Source organism: Ascaphus truei, chromosome 1 (assembly GCF_040206685.1).
Source record: "Ascaphus truei isolate aAscTru1 chromosome 1, aAscTru1.hap1, whole genome shotgun sequence".
In the NCBI taxonomy this organism is placed as follows: domain Eukaryota; kingdom Metazoa; phylum Chordata; class Amphibia; order Anura; family Ascaphidae; genus Ascaphus; species Ascaphus truei.
Window position 1 is genome coordinate 94,281,469 of NC_134483.1, and position 13,345 is coordinate 94,294,813.

Sequence of the window (13,345 nt, forward strand, 5' to 3'; positions counted from 1 at the left end):
GCCGGGCCTGTTGCTCATCTTGCTGGGCTTGTTGCTCAGCTTGCTGGGCTTGTCGCTCATCTTGCTGGGCTTGTCGCTCTGCTTGCTTCTCTGCTAGCTGGAGCTGTTGCTCAAGGAACTGAGAAAAAAAATTCTCCATTTTTTCCTTTTTTTTTTTGTGTGTGGCCCTTCAGATACAGGGGCTGTCCGATATCCCACTTCTGACACCACCTGTGGCAGGACGGCCTGTAGCCGAGGTCAGGGAACAGTCCACACGTATAGTTTCAGGATAAATAAAAACGTTCAGTAGCTTTATTTCTCCACAGTAACATAACATGCGGGTACACTGTCCCTTTAACAAAATAAATCCTGCTCCACTTTGGGAGAAAAACTGACTAATAACACAGCAGACCTATCTAGCAGGCTGGCTGGCTAAACCAGAACCAAACCATAAGGGTACTTTAAGCAGTCAGTAAGCAAATGAATAATCCTTACTTTAGTTGAAGTAGTCTTTGGTGAAATCCCTCTGGCTAAGGGCTCACGCAGCAGTGTGCTTCTCTCTCTCTCTCTCTCTCTGGCAGCTACTGCCAGTCACATGATCCTTATCTACCTTGCTGGCTCTCAGGTGTCAGCTAAAGAGTTCTGATTTCCTAACCTCCACCTGAGTTAACCCTTATGAGTGCTGGATGAAGCACTCAGACATATGTCTCCCAGGCGTAACTGATAGGAGTTGACTTCACTCTGTCACAGGAGTCAAACCATATGCCCAAGTATTTAAAACTAGTAACAGGGGTTAGGGTGGTGGTAGCTTTGGTTCTGATCTGAAGCTCATACAGTACATGGGAAGCTTTAAAAATGTAGTCTTGGCCCCAAATACCATTGTTACAGTCTTGTAAGTGTTTAAAAACAGTTTGTTTTGGGAAATCCGATTTTCAAGTCTCAAAAAGTCAGATTGAAGTATGTGTCCAAGGTCAGAGGTCAGAGAGGCTATGGCTGTGTGCATATAAGATTGTGTCATTCGCATACATGTGCATTGAAGCTCCTTTACAAACTGTAGGAAGATCATTAATGAACACTGAGAAGGGTAGGGGCCCCAGAACAGAGCCTTTCGGGACACCAAATGTGATATCCAAGGGGTTGGAGTTAGAGCCTGAGATGGACACATGTTGGGATTTACTGGATAGGTAGGAATTAAACCATTTAAAAGCATGCTTTCCTATTCCAGAGCACTGAAGTTTGTTTAGCAAGATAACATGATCAACAGTATCAAAGCCTTTGCAAAAGCGAGGAATATTGCACCAGTAAGTTGTCCCAGTTCCATTCCACACTGGATCTCATTGCAAACTTTTAGGAGGGTAGTTACCATGGAGTGTTTGGGGCGAAAGCCAGATTGGAATTGGCTAGGGAAATCTGTCTTGGTATAGTAATCGCTTAACTGGGAGTGAACACATTTTCCCATGACTTTGGATAGTATTGGGAGAAGAGAGATTGGCCTGTAGTTTGAAACAAGTGTTGTTGTCCCCACTTTTGAACATTGGGACAACACTCTGGCTGTTTTCCAGGTCTTAGGGATATGGCCTGCAGACAGAATAGATTTGACTGGGGAGGCAAGCGGTTTGGCAATAGCACCAAGTCATAGGAACTTAGATTGCAGTAAATCAGGTCCACATTGGCTGCTTAGTTTTAATTTGAGGAGCACTTGTGTAATCTCCTTTTCAGATACAGGGACAAATTGAAAATTGTGGGCAGTGTTGGGAGTGAGGCTATTGGGGTAATCTCAAAATGAGGTTCATGTTTGTAGTTCGGGTTGCGTTTCACTAATAAGTTAGTAGCACACCCACAAAGTATTCATTGAATGCATTTGCAATGTCAGTGGGATTTGTCAGAGTAATATCATCCTTAATGATATTATATTGTTGTTGATGGTTAGAAGGCTGGAATATATTGCTGATGACTTTCCAGAAGTTAGCTAGATTTGATATATTCTGGTGAAGATTGTCAGCGTAATATTGTTTGCCTTGTGCACATATTCCGCAGGCATAGTATTAGTTATCTTTGGTAGTGCCAGTTACTTTGTAGCTTTTTCACAAGTCTTCGCTAATATGGTAGAGTGCTATACAATTGGTTGTAACCCATGGAAGGTGTGCCCCCGTACTCTTATTTTACGTATTGGATTATGGGTATCACAGAGTTTTAAGAACTCGGATTGGAAATAGTCGAGTGCAGAATCAGAGTCGGGAATTAAGTTGATTCTGTACCAAGGACAGATGGTAAGCTCAGCCAGAAACTGTTGTGGGTTAAAGTGGGTGGTTTGATTTTCCTTACACAGTACACTATTGCATGGTCACTGAAAATGTCAGGTAGGATGCCAGAGGATTGAATTTTGCAGGGACTAGAGGAGAGAATCCAGTCTAGTAAGGAATGGTTGTGAGATTTCAGGTTTGTCCGTGTGGGTTGGGAAATTAGTTGCATTAGGTTAAGTGACTTGAGTTGTATCTGGATGTTGTTGTTTTTAGGGTCAAGCCAATTGTAGTTGAAATCCCCAAGAACTAGTAGCTTACTCTTCTCATTCAGAGAGGAAATTGAGAAAAGCAGCTGGGTGATATCAGTCAGGGACATAGTGGGGCTGTAGATGCCAGCAATCAAGACAGGCTTAAAAAAGGGGATGCAGATTTTGCCAACTAGGATTTTAAAAGAGGGTCGGTGTTGCAGGGTACATGCAACCACACACGCGGGTTCTCTTGATAAGGCTTCTTTATTGAGCCTTAAAAATATACAGCACACAAAAACAAAATAGCTTCTCTTCAGCAGACAAAAAAAAAATAGCTTCTCTTTAGCATAAAAAACAAGGCAGCTTCTCTTCAGCATGCAGGACACAGACAGTTCATCACACATGTACTTTGAAAAACAGACCTTATAGCAGTAATATCTTCAGTAGTTCAGTCCTGTCTTCTGACCAGCTAGCTTGCATGTGTGTACAGCCTGGGGGTTTTAAAACACCTTGATTATGCAGCTGGGGTCAGACCAATTAAGCAGCCCTTCTCAACTGAAACTTAACCTCGTCACTGCTGCACTGCAAGCCTAAACATAGGTTTGCCAGGTATATGGCTGGCGACGTTCATTCACCCTGTCACATTCCTCCCCTGTTAGTGTGTGCCTGGGGCCACGCACGGCTGAAGCCCGACCATCCACCCCTTCTCTATAAAAGAAGTCAGCATTTGCATTTTCTTTTCCAGGCCTGTGCTGAATCTCAAATGAGAAGGGTTGGAGGGCTATATACCACCTGGTCAATTTAGCATTGGAGTCCTTCATACTATTTAACCACTTCAATGGTCCGTCACCAGAGTAAAATGGACTCCTGCCAGGTAATGCCTCAAAGCCTTGATTGCCCACTTTACTGCGAGGCACTCCTTCTCAATCACTGAGTAGTTTTTTTCCCTCGGCAACAATTTCCTACTCAGAAAAATGATCGGATGTTCAACTCCCTCAAACTGTTGTGATAACACTGCCCCTAACCCTATCTCTGATGCATCGGTTTGCACTACAAAAGGCCTGTTGAAGTCTGGGCTTCTAAGGACGGGACCCTCTGATAGACACCTTTTTATGTCCTCAAAGGCTCTCTTACACTCCCTTGACCATACCACTTGTGTAGGGGCACACTTTTTTGTGAGGTCCTTTAATGGGGCTGCAACTTCCGAGTAGTTGGGGATGAACTGCCGATAGTACACTGCTAAACCCAGCAGAGAGCGTACCTGCATTTTTGTTTGGGGGGTAGGAACTTCTTTCAGGGCAACTACCTTGTCGGCTAGTGGCCTTACTTTTCCACCTTCCACTGCATACCCTAAGTATTTGGTTTCCGCCTTACCTAAGGCACATTTCTTAGAGTTGGCTGTGAGCCCTGCCTCTCTTAGAGATTTGAGGACCGCTTTCAGCCTATTTAGATGGGCCCGCCAGTGTTTACTATAAATGACAATGTCATCTAGGTAGGCTGCGGCATAAGCCCTATGGGGTCTCAGCACTTTATCCATGAGTCTCTGAAATGTGGCTGGGGCTCCATGCAGTCCAAATGGCATTGTGACAAACTGGTATAAACCTATGGGAGTGGCAAAGGCTGTTTTGCACTTGGACTTTTCCTCTAAAGGTATTTGCCAGTATTCTTTTGTTAAGTCCAGCGTGGATATATATTCTGCGTTACCAAGGGCGTCAATTAACCCGTCCACCCTTGGCATCGGATATGCGTCAAACTTAGATACCGCATTGACCTTTCGGAGGTCCACACAAAATCTTACCTTCCCATCGGTTTAGGGACCATAACTAGTGGACTACACCACTCACTGCATGATTCCTCAAATCACTCCTAAGTGTAACATTTATTGTACCTCCTTCTCTACCAAGGCCCTACGACTTTAAGGCAACCTATAAGGACGGGAACGTATTTTTACCCCAGGTGCTGTCTCGATCACATGTGAAATTAAATTTGTTTGCCCTGGCAAATCAGAAAAAACATCATGGAATTGTGTAATTATTGCTAACAAGTCCCCTTTTTGTTCAGAGGACAACTGTCTACCCATTGGGATTTCATCGTCACCCATGATGTTCTCCCGTGGGGGCTGAGGACCCAAATCCGTTTCCTCCTCCACCGGGTGGATGAATAGAGACTACTGCATCTTCCAGGGTTTCAGCAAGTTCACATGGTAAATTTGTTTACCCTTCCTGGACCCTGGTTGAGCGATCTCGTAATCCCCATCACCCGTGCGGAGGAGTACTTTGAATGGGCCCTGCCATTTGGCTGGGAGTTTGCTCTCACAACTGGGTAACACCAACATCACCTGATCTCCTGGGTGAAACACTCTCATACGAGCATTTTGATTGTAATGTCTCTCCTGACAGTCCTGGGCTGATCTAAGATTCTCCCTAGCAAAATGCCCGACCACATCTAGGCGCTTCCTAAGGTCCAATACATATTGCAGGGTATTCTTAGAAGGGGACCGCTGTTCCTCCCAGGACTCCTTTAGGAGGTCTAGGATACCCCGGGGTTGGCGGCCATACAGCAGTTCAAATGGAGAGAATCCCGTGGAGGCCTGGGAAACTTCCCGCACTGCAAACAGCATAAAAGGGAGAAGTTCATCCCAGGCTCTCTTCTCTGAATCTACAAATTTCCTCAGCATCCCTTTTAGAGTTCGGTTAAATCTTTCCACCAATCCGTCAGTCTGTGAATGGTAGACCGATGTCTGAACAGACTTGACCTCTAGTAATTTTAAGACATCCTGCATCAATTTAGCCATAAAATTTGTACCTTGGTCTGTCAACAAAACCTGGGGAAGTACAACCCGTGAGAACAGCTCCAACAACTTGTTGGCTACTTGCTTCGCCGTTGCTGTTCTCAGGGGGAACGCCTCAGGATATCTTGTTGCATAGTCAACTATTACAAGAATAAACCTGTGTCCTTTCGCAGAAGGTTCTAGAGGTCCTACCAAGTCTACCCCAATCCTCTCAAAGGGAACTGACACCACGGGCAGAGGAACCAAAGGGGTTGTTTTTGTCCCTTCGGACTAGTTAGCTGGCACTCCGGACATGCCGCACATAACTTAGCAATATCACTATGCATCCCTGGACAATAGAATCGGGACGAAATACGGTCCAATGTTTTATCCCTGCCAAGGTGACCACCCCAAAGGTCAGTATGGGCTAGAGTGAAAACAGATTTAACAAACGCCTTGGGAACCAATATCTGTCTGGTGACCTCCCCTGTTTGTGTCTGCCTATTCACCCTATACAGGATATCATTTGATCATTCAAAATGGGGAATACTATCACCCCCTGTGCATTCAATATCTGCTCATCAATTTTTACCACATTATACTGTCTAGCAAGGACTGGGCCTTCCCTTTGCCTCTGGCGAAAATCAGGGAGTTGTAGGTCGGTAAATCTCCAGGGCCCATATCCCCCTCCCTCTGGCCATCCTCCAGCCATCACTTGTGACTTCCAGCTACTAGAATGGTCACCTTGAGACCCAGATTTCTGCAACCAGTCCTGTTTGTCAGAGCAGTGAAAAAGGTGAACAAAAGAAAAGTGCGCAACAACAATATATATAAATAACGTGATAAGTGTGATCAATTAAATAGGTGACCTTGTGTATAATTTGAAAAGTATGGAGCGTCTGCAGCTGTGACACCAGGGATGGCTCTGGTCCCCCCTATATGCACACAAAAAAACAAGAAACACAGCGCACAACGCTCATAGTGTATTAAATGATATCTTTAGTAACCAAAATAAGGAGGGAAGTATTGTGCGTACATGAAATAAAATTTAAACAAGCATTTCAGGGTTATTGTTACCCAAGCACCAACGGACGCCCGTGATAGTCTCGTGGCTCTCTCCTTCTCGCTCCAACAACCTCGGTGTAGGGCCTGGAATCTCAGCTCCAAACGCTGGTATTTCAGCCTCTCGCCTTAGGGTAAGGCTAATGCAGCTCCAGCAGTCCAGAAAAGACCTCCGCTTGTATGCGTTATGCCCGTCACTGCATGGATCTCGTTTGTAACGGAGCAGCGGGGTACACGCTGTTTGGCGTCCTGGTCGAGCGCTTCCGGGTCTGTGACGTCACAAAACCGCGAGATTTCGTCGCAAGTCTACAAGACACCGGACCGGTTCTCTGGGAGTGCTGGGATATAGAGGGTTCGCAATGTTCTTAGTCCAACGCGTTTCGAAACCACATGGGTCTCTTCATCAGGGAATAAAGACTAATCAGTCTATTGACACTTAAATACCCCTCATGCGTCACTAATTGGTCCCTCCATTAAGGGTTTTAACCAATCGCAAAGCAACGGGGAGGAGTCAAAGAGCTCCATGGTAACAGAGAATGCATCCTAACAAAAAAACTAAAAACAACTTTATTTATACATATTGTAACAAACAATTAAAAAAACGGTGACTCTAAAATAAAGAAAAAAGAATTAGTACATAATACTATTGGCAGATGTATTTGTACATATTTAGTAATTTAAAAAACAGACAAAAATATATTTGAAGATGAAGCACGAGCTAAAAAATCAATGAATAGCTTAAAACCATAAATTAAGATTAATAGAAATTTAAAAAGTTTAGATATTTAAAAAATATGCCAGCTCAGAATATAAATGTTATTTGTAAATACATAACCTAGCTACATCACCAGTGTGGGATGGTCAGTAGAGGGACCGTATATCTATATCCTCATTGAGGCCTCCCGGATATAGTGTGCCCAATTTATATATCCAGAAGGTCTCTTGAAAGGATAAATCTTTTACCCTATCCCCACCCCTTCTGCTCCTAGGGACATGTTTGATACCCTTAAAGCGCAGGGACATGGGGTCTTTATTATGATGTAGGGCATAGTGCTTGGAGAGGCTATGGGTTAACAGACCATTCTTTATGTTTCGTATATGTTCTTGTATACGTATGTTTCGTATACGTTCTTGTATACGTATATGTTCTTGTATACGTATCCACTTCATACTCTAGGCTTAAAAAAGATCCAACATTGGATTTTCTAAATTTACTTAGATCTCTATTGGATCAAGCATTAAACTCTGGAGTTATCACCAAGACTGAGTATGAATTTTTGTTCACCAGTTCCCCCAAAATCCCGATATTTTATCACCTTCCAAAAACCCACAAATCAGTAACCAACCCCCCAGGCAGACCGATAATTTCAGGAATAAATAGTCTAACAGCGAACTTGTCCCAGTATGTTGACCACTTTTTGCAACCCTATGTTGAAAAACTCCCCTCCCACCTAAGGGACTCCACTTCATTGCTCAATTTGTTACAAAATCTAAAGTGGAAGGATTCGTATAGGTGGTTAACTTGTGACGTGCAGGCCCTATATATTAATATACCACATCAACAGGGCCTAGCATCTGTAAAAAAAATTCTATCTAGCGATGCCGAATTACATGATTTGAACAAAAACTTTATTTTGGATTCAATCCATTTTATTCTGAAACATAATTATTTTATGTTTCTGGAGGAATTTTTCCTGCAGGTTTGCGGAACTGCTATGGGCACTAGATTTGCCCCCAGTTTCGCAAACCTGTATATGGGAGAATGGGAACATAACTGCATCCTTATTAACAATCCCTTTGGAGGAAATATTATTATTTGGCGTCGCTTCATAGATGACATTATATGTCTGTGGGATGGGGACCAATATTCTGTAAGTCTTTTTTTGAAGTATATAAATAATAACAATAGAAACTTGACATTTACCCATGTGGAAAGTGTCAAGGAAATTAACTTCTTGGATTTGAATTTGAGGGTGTCTGATGAGGGAAACCTTATAAGCAAAACTCATTTCAAGGATGTGGATTCAAATAACCTCCTGATGGCCTCAAGTAACCATAAAAAATCTTGGATTCAGAACATACCTGGGGGCCAATTTTACAGGTTGAGAAAAAACTGTAGTTTGGACACAGACTTTGAAAAACAGGCGGGTGATTTAACCTCAAAATTCCTAGAAAGGGGTTATCCCCTTAAAAAACTTACTGATGATCTTGATAGGGTGAGAAAAATAGATAGAAAACAAATGCTAGTCCCAAAAACCAAACATCAAAAGAAACAATTTGCAAGTGATGAAAAATGTAATGTTGCCTTTATTACAAACTTTAATTCTATGACTTCATATATAGAGAATATTGTAAAGAAGCACTGGTCAATCCTGTCAAATGACCCAATTTTGGGGACACACATTTCTAAGTACCCAAGGTTCATATATAGAAGAGCAAAAAATCTAAAGAATGCTCTGTCCCCTAGTGACATAAATATTAAAACTGTACCTGTGGGAGAAAAAACATGGTTAAATATTAAAAAACCATGTGGAAACTTCAAATGTGGAAAATGTTCAGTGTGCAAACACCTACACTCTAATAGTAAAACTTTTGTTTGTCCTAAAACTGAGGAAACTTATGAAATATTAGATTTTATCAATTGTAATTCGGATCACATTGTATACTTAATAGAATGCCCGTGTGGCTTGTTCTATGTAGGGCGTACCAAACGGCAATTAAAAATACGTATACAAGAACATATACGAAACATAAAGAATGGTCTGTTAACCCATAGCCTCTCCAAGCACTATGCCCTACATCATAATAAAGACCCCATGTCCCTGCGCTTTAAGGGTATCAAACATGTCCCTAGGAGCAGAAGGGGTGGGGATAGGGTAAAAGATTTATCCTTTCAAGAGACCTTCTGGATATATAAATTGGGCACACTATATCCGGGAGGCCTCAATGAGGATATAGATATATGGTCCCTCTACTGACCATCCCACACTGGTGATGTAGCTAGGTTATGTATTTACAAATAACATTTATATTCTGAGCTGGCATATTTTTTAAATATCTTAACTTTTTAAATTTCTATTAATCTTAATTTATGGTTTTAAGCTATTCATTGATTTTTTAGCTCGTGCTTCATCTTCAAATATATTTTTGTATGTTTTTTAAATTACTAAATATGTTCAAATACATCTGCCAATAGTATTGTGTACTAATTCTTTTTTCTTTATTTTAGAGTCACCGTTTTTTTAATTGTTTGTTACAATATGTATAAATAAAGTTGTTTTTAGTTTTTTTGTTAGGATGCATTCTCTGTTACCATGGAGCTCTTTGACTCCTCCCCGTTGCTTTGCGATTGGTTAAAACCCTTAATGGAGGGACCAATTAGTGACGCATGAGGGGTATTTAAGTGTCAATAGACTGATTAGTCTTTATTCCCTGATGAAGAGACCCATGTGGTTTCGAAACGCGTTGGACTAAGAACATTGCGAACCCTCTATATCCCAGCACTCCCAGAGAACCGGTCCGGTGTCTTGTAGACTTGCGACGAAGTCTCGCGGTTTTGTGACGTCACAGACCCGGAAGCGCTCGACCAGGACGCCAAACAGCGTGTACCCCGCTGCTCCGTTACAAACGAGATCCATGCAGTGACGGGCATAACGCATACAAGCGGAGGTCTTTTCTGGACTGCTGGAGCTGCATTAGCCTTACCCTAAGGCGAGAGGCTGAAATACCAGCGTTTGGAGCTGAGATTCCAGGCCCTACACCGAGGTTGTTGGAGCGAGAAGGAGAGAGCCACGAGACTATCACGGGCGTCCGTTGGTGCTTGGGTAACAATAACCCTGAAATGCTTGTTTAAATTTTATTTCATGTACGCACAATACTTCCCTCCTTATTTTGGTTACTAAAGATATCATTTAATACACTATGAGCGTTGTGCGCTGTGTTTCTTGTTTTTCTGTTTGTCAGAGCGTCTTTGGAACCCGGTGTCTACTGGGAAAAATGTCTGCCGAGAAGGGGAACAGTTTGCCAGGGTTCTCCTGAGCCATAGAATAAGGCTCCTCGTGAGAGACTGGAGCCATTAAGTCCGAAAAGAAAGGCCAGTCCCGGCCGAGCACAACGGGGACAGGGAGCCAAGGAGCGACTCCTACTTCGAGGTAGGCCTCCTGACCTTTTACCTGTAGCCGGATTTTGGCCGTCGGATACCGTTTTACATCGCCGTGTATACATTCTATACTCCATGGAGAGTCAAAAGAACACACATTAGGCGGTAACAGTTCCTGGAAGAGCAGAGTTTTCCCAGAGCCCGAATCTACAAGGGCCTGGACGTTTTTTCCCCCAACCTGGGCTGGAAGTAGCCAGGGCTTGTAATTTTCTCCAGTGAAGGCCGAGGCGACGGTCCTGCTGAAGGAACAATCCATCTGTGGACAGTCCACATGCCGGTGGCCTTGTTCTCCGCAGGCGGAACATGGAGAGGGTTCCCTCGCAGGAGGGGGCCATGGATAGCGCTCCTCTTGACCGGATACTGGAGACCAGGCATCTGGTGGGTCCTGTGGGCGACGTCCTCGGAAGTTCCTCTCATTTGGCGACAAGCCGACATCAGGAAGGGGATGAGGGTCTCGGCGGTGCCCGGCGTTTTGACTTCTTCCTTGTTGGAAGGACTGCTCCTTTCGTGGCACTTGGCGGTTGCGCATGGAGGGGCCGTAGTTTCCCTGTTGCTCCAATCTCCCTCTTTGGGTCTCCGCAAGTGCTGGTGAAGTTGAATCCGTCGGGTCCAGGGCACTCGCCTGATCCTCGGCCCCAAGGAAGTTCTCAACGAGTCGGACCGCCAAAGCTAGGGTTTCAGCAGCATGGCGTTTTACCCACGAGTGTGCGGAAGGGGGTATTATCTGTAGGAATTGTTCCAACACCACTTGCTCAAGAATTGCCTCCTTAGTGCACTCCTCGGGTTGTATCCAGCGAGTACACAAGTCCAATAACCGCTGAGCGAGGACCCGGGGTCTCATCTTAGCGGTGTACTTCAGGTTCCAGAACTGCTGCCGGTAGGTCTCTGGGGTCAGACCTAAGCGATCCAGTATGGCGGCTTTTACTTGTTGGTAGTCCATTGCCTGATCTGCTGGAAGGCCCTGATATGAGGCCTGGGCTTCTCCTATGAGGAGCGGGGCCAAAGCAGTTGCCCAGCGATCTGCAGCCCAGCCCTGAGCTTCGGCAACCCTTTCAAATGTCAGTAGAAAAGCCTCTGGATCCTCGTTCGGAGCCATTTTCCTCAGGAGGACCGGGGGTTTGTTCGCATGTTCTGGACTGGCAGACCCCTGGAATTGGGTCAGCAGCTTGGCCATCCGCTCATCCTGTGCTGCCTACTGCAATAGTAGTTGTGCCGGCTCCTGAATTAGCAGTCCCTGCTGTTTGGTCTGCTCCTGCATTAACAGTCACTGCTGTCTGGTCTGCTTGCACAGAAACTCTTTTAAAAATTCTTCCATTTTTCTCATTTTTTTGTGTGTGTGTGTGGCCCTTCAACTGCAGGGGCCTCTCAAAATCCCAGCACTTCTGACACCATATGTTGCAGGGTACATGCAACCACACACGCGGGTTCTCTTGATAAGGCTTCTTTAGTGAGCCTTAAAAATATACAGCACACAAAAACAAAATAGCTTCTCTTCAGCAGACAAAAACAAAATAGCTTCTCTTCAGCATAGAAAACAAGGCAGCTTCTCTTCAGCATGGAGGACACAGACAGTTCATCACACATGTACTTTGAAAAACAGACCTTATAGCAGTAATCTCTTCAGTATTTCAGTCCTGTCTCCTGACCAGCTAGCTTGCATGTGTGTACAGCCTGGGGTTTTTAAAACACCTTGATTATGCAGCTGGGGTCAGACCAATTAAGCAGCCCTTCTCAACTGAAACTTAACCTCGTCACTGCTGCACTGCAAGCCTAAACATAGGTTTGCCAGGTATATGGCTGGTGACGTTCATTCACCCTGTCACAGTCAGCTTGGGGGGCAATTTATCAGCGTAAATTGTAAGGTTTCTGCAATATAAAATAACACCCATCCTCCTCTCTTTGACCTATCTTTCCTAGAGATGGAGTATTGCTGAATGGCGATATTTGCATCAAGGGATTTTAGGGGTTAGCCATGTTTCTGAGGGAATGATGGCTTTGGGTTTATGCATTAGGCACCATGCCCTTAGTTCATCCAGTTTGGGCAGCAGGCTCCGGATATTTATATGGGTGACAGATGGACCTTTTTGGAATTTGAAGGGGGTATTCTCAGGTGTATGGGACAGAGTTGAAAAGGGAGAGTCCGGGTTACTTTCAATATCACCTGCTAAAGAAAGTAACAGTATAAATAGACATTTGAGTAGTTTTTTTGCAAGTTGTACATTTTTAATGTTTGCCATTAGAATGAGTAGTGGTTGGTGTGCTGGTTTTCAGAGTTATCCACCAACATTCAGTAGATCGTGCAAGGCTTTTGAGTAATCCAGGGTGTATGGTGATATTGGGTGTGGGCCAGAGTAAACAGCAGAAGTACACCTTTTCCTTGCCAAAATGTTTTGCTGCAATTATAATGCTAGGGCCTGTTCAGGGTGGGGGTGTTTTGGGGGAAGGTTGATGGGAGAGGCAGTTGTGAAGTCAAGTGTTGGGAGAGGCTGCAGTAAATAATGTGTGCAGGGGGTTAAAAGTGCAGGCTAACAAGCATGGGATCATGGTGTAGTCAGATAAGACCATCATTTGTTGCCTTGTGCAGATGAGTTTGCAGAAAGATGCAGTCCCCAGTGAACCTGTAGTCAAACTCTAGTCTAACTATATATTTTCACTTAAAGATGTTCACTTAAGATGCAGCATTTTAGATGCCAATGCGTACCTTAAACTGGTCCAAGTGACACACCTAGACCATGAGTGGTTCAGAATACATGTTAACGCATTTATCTTTCTGTGAATTTCACTAATATGAAGTCAGTCTCACTGCAAGCATCGGTGGTTTCGAAGACTTCAGTCTCATTGATAAAAACAAACAGTTTCCACAAATCCCACATATTGTGGTCTT

General features: G+C 43.9%; 1 protein-coding gene across 1 annotated transcript in view; it reads right to left on the reverse strand.

Annotated features, from left to right (window-relative positions):
- Positions 1–13,345, reverse strand: part of NAIP (NLR family apoptosis inhibitory protein) — an 81,936-nt gene that overhangs the window by 16,735 nt on the left and 51,856 nt on the right. The gene's annotated exons all lie outside the window — the stretch shown is intronic.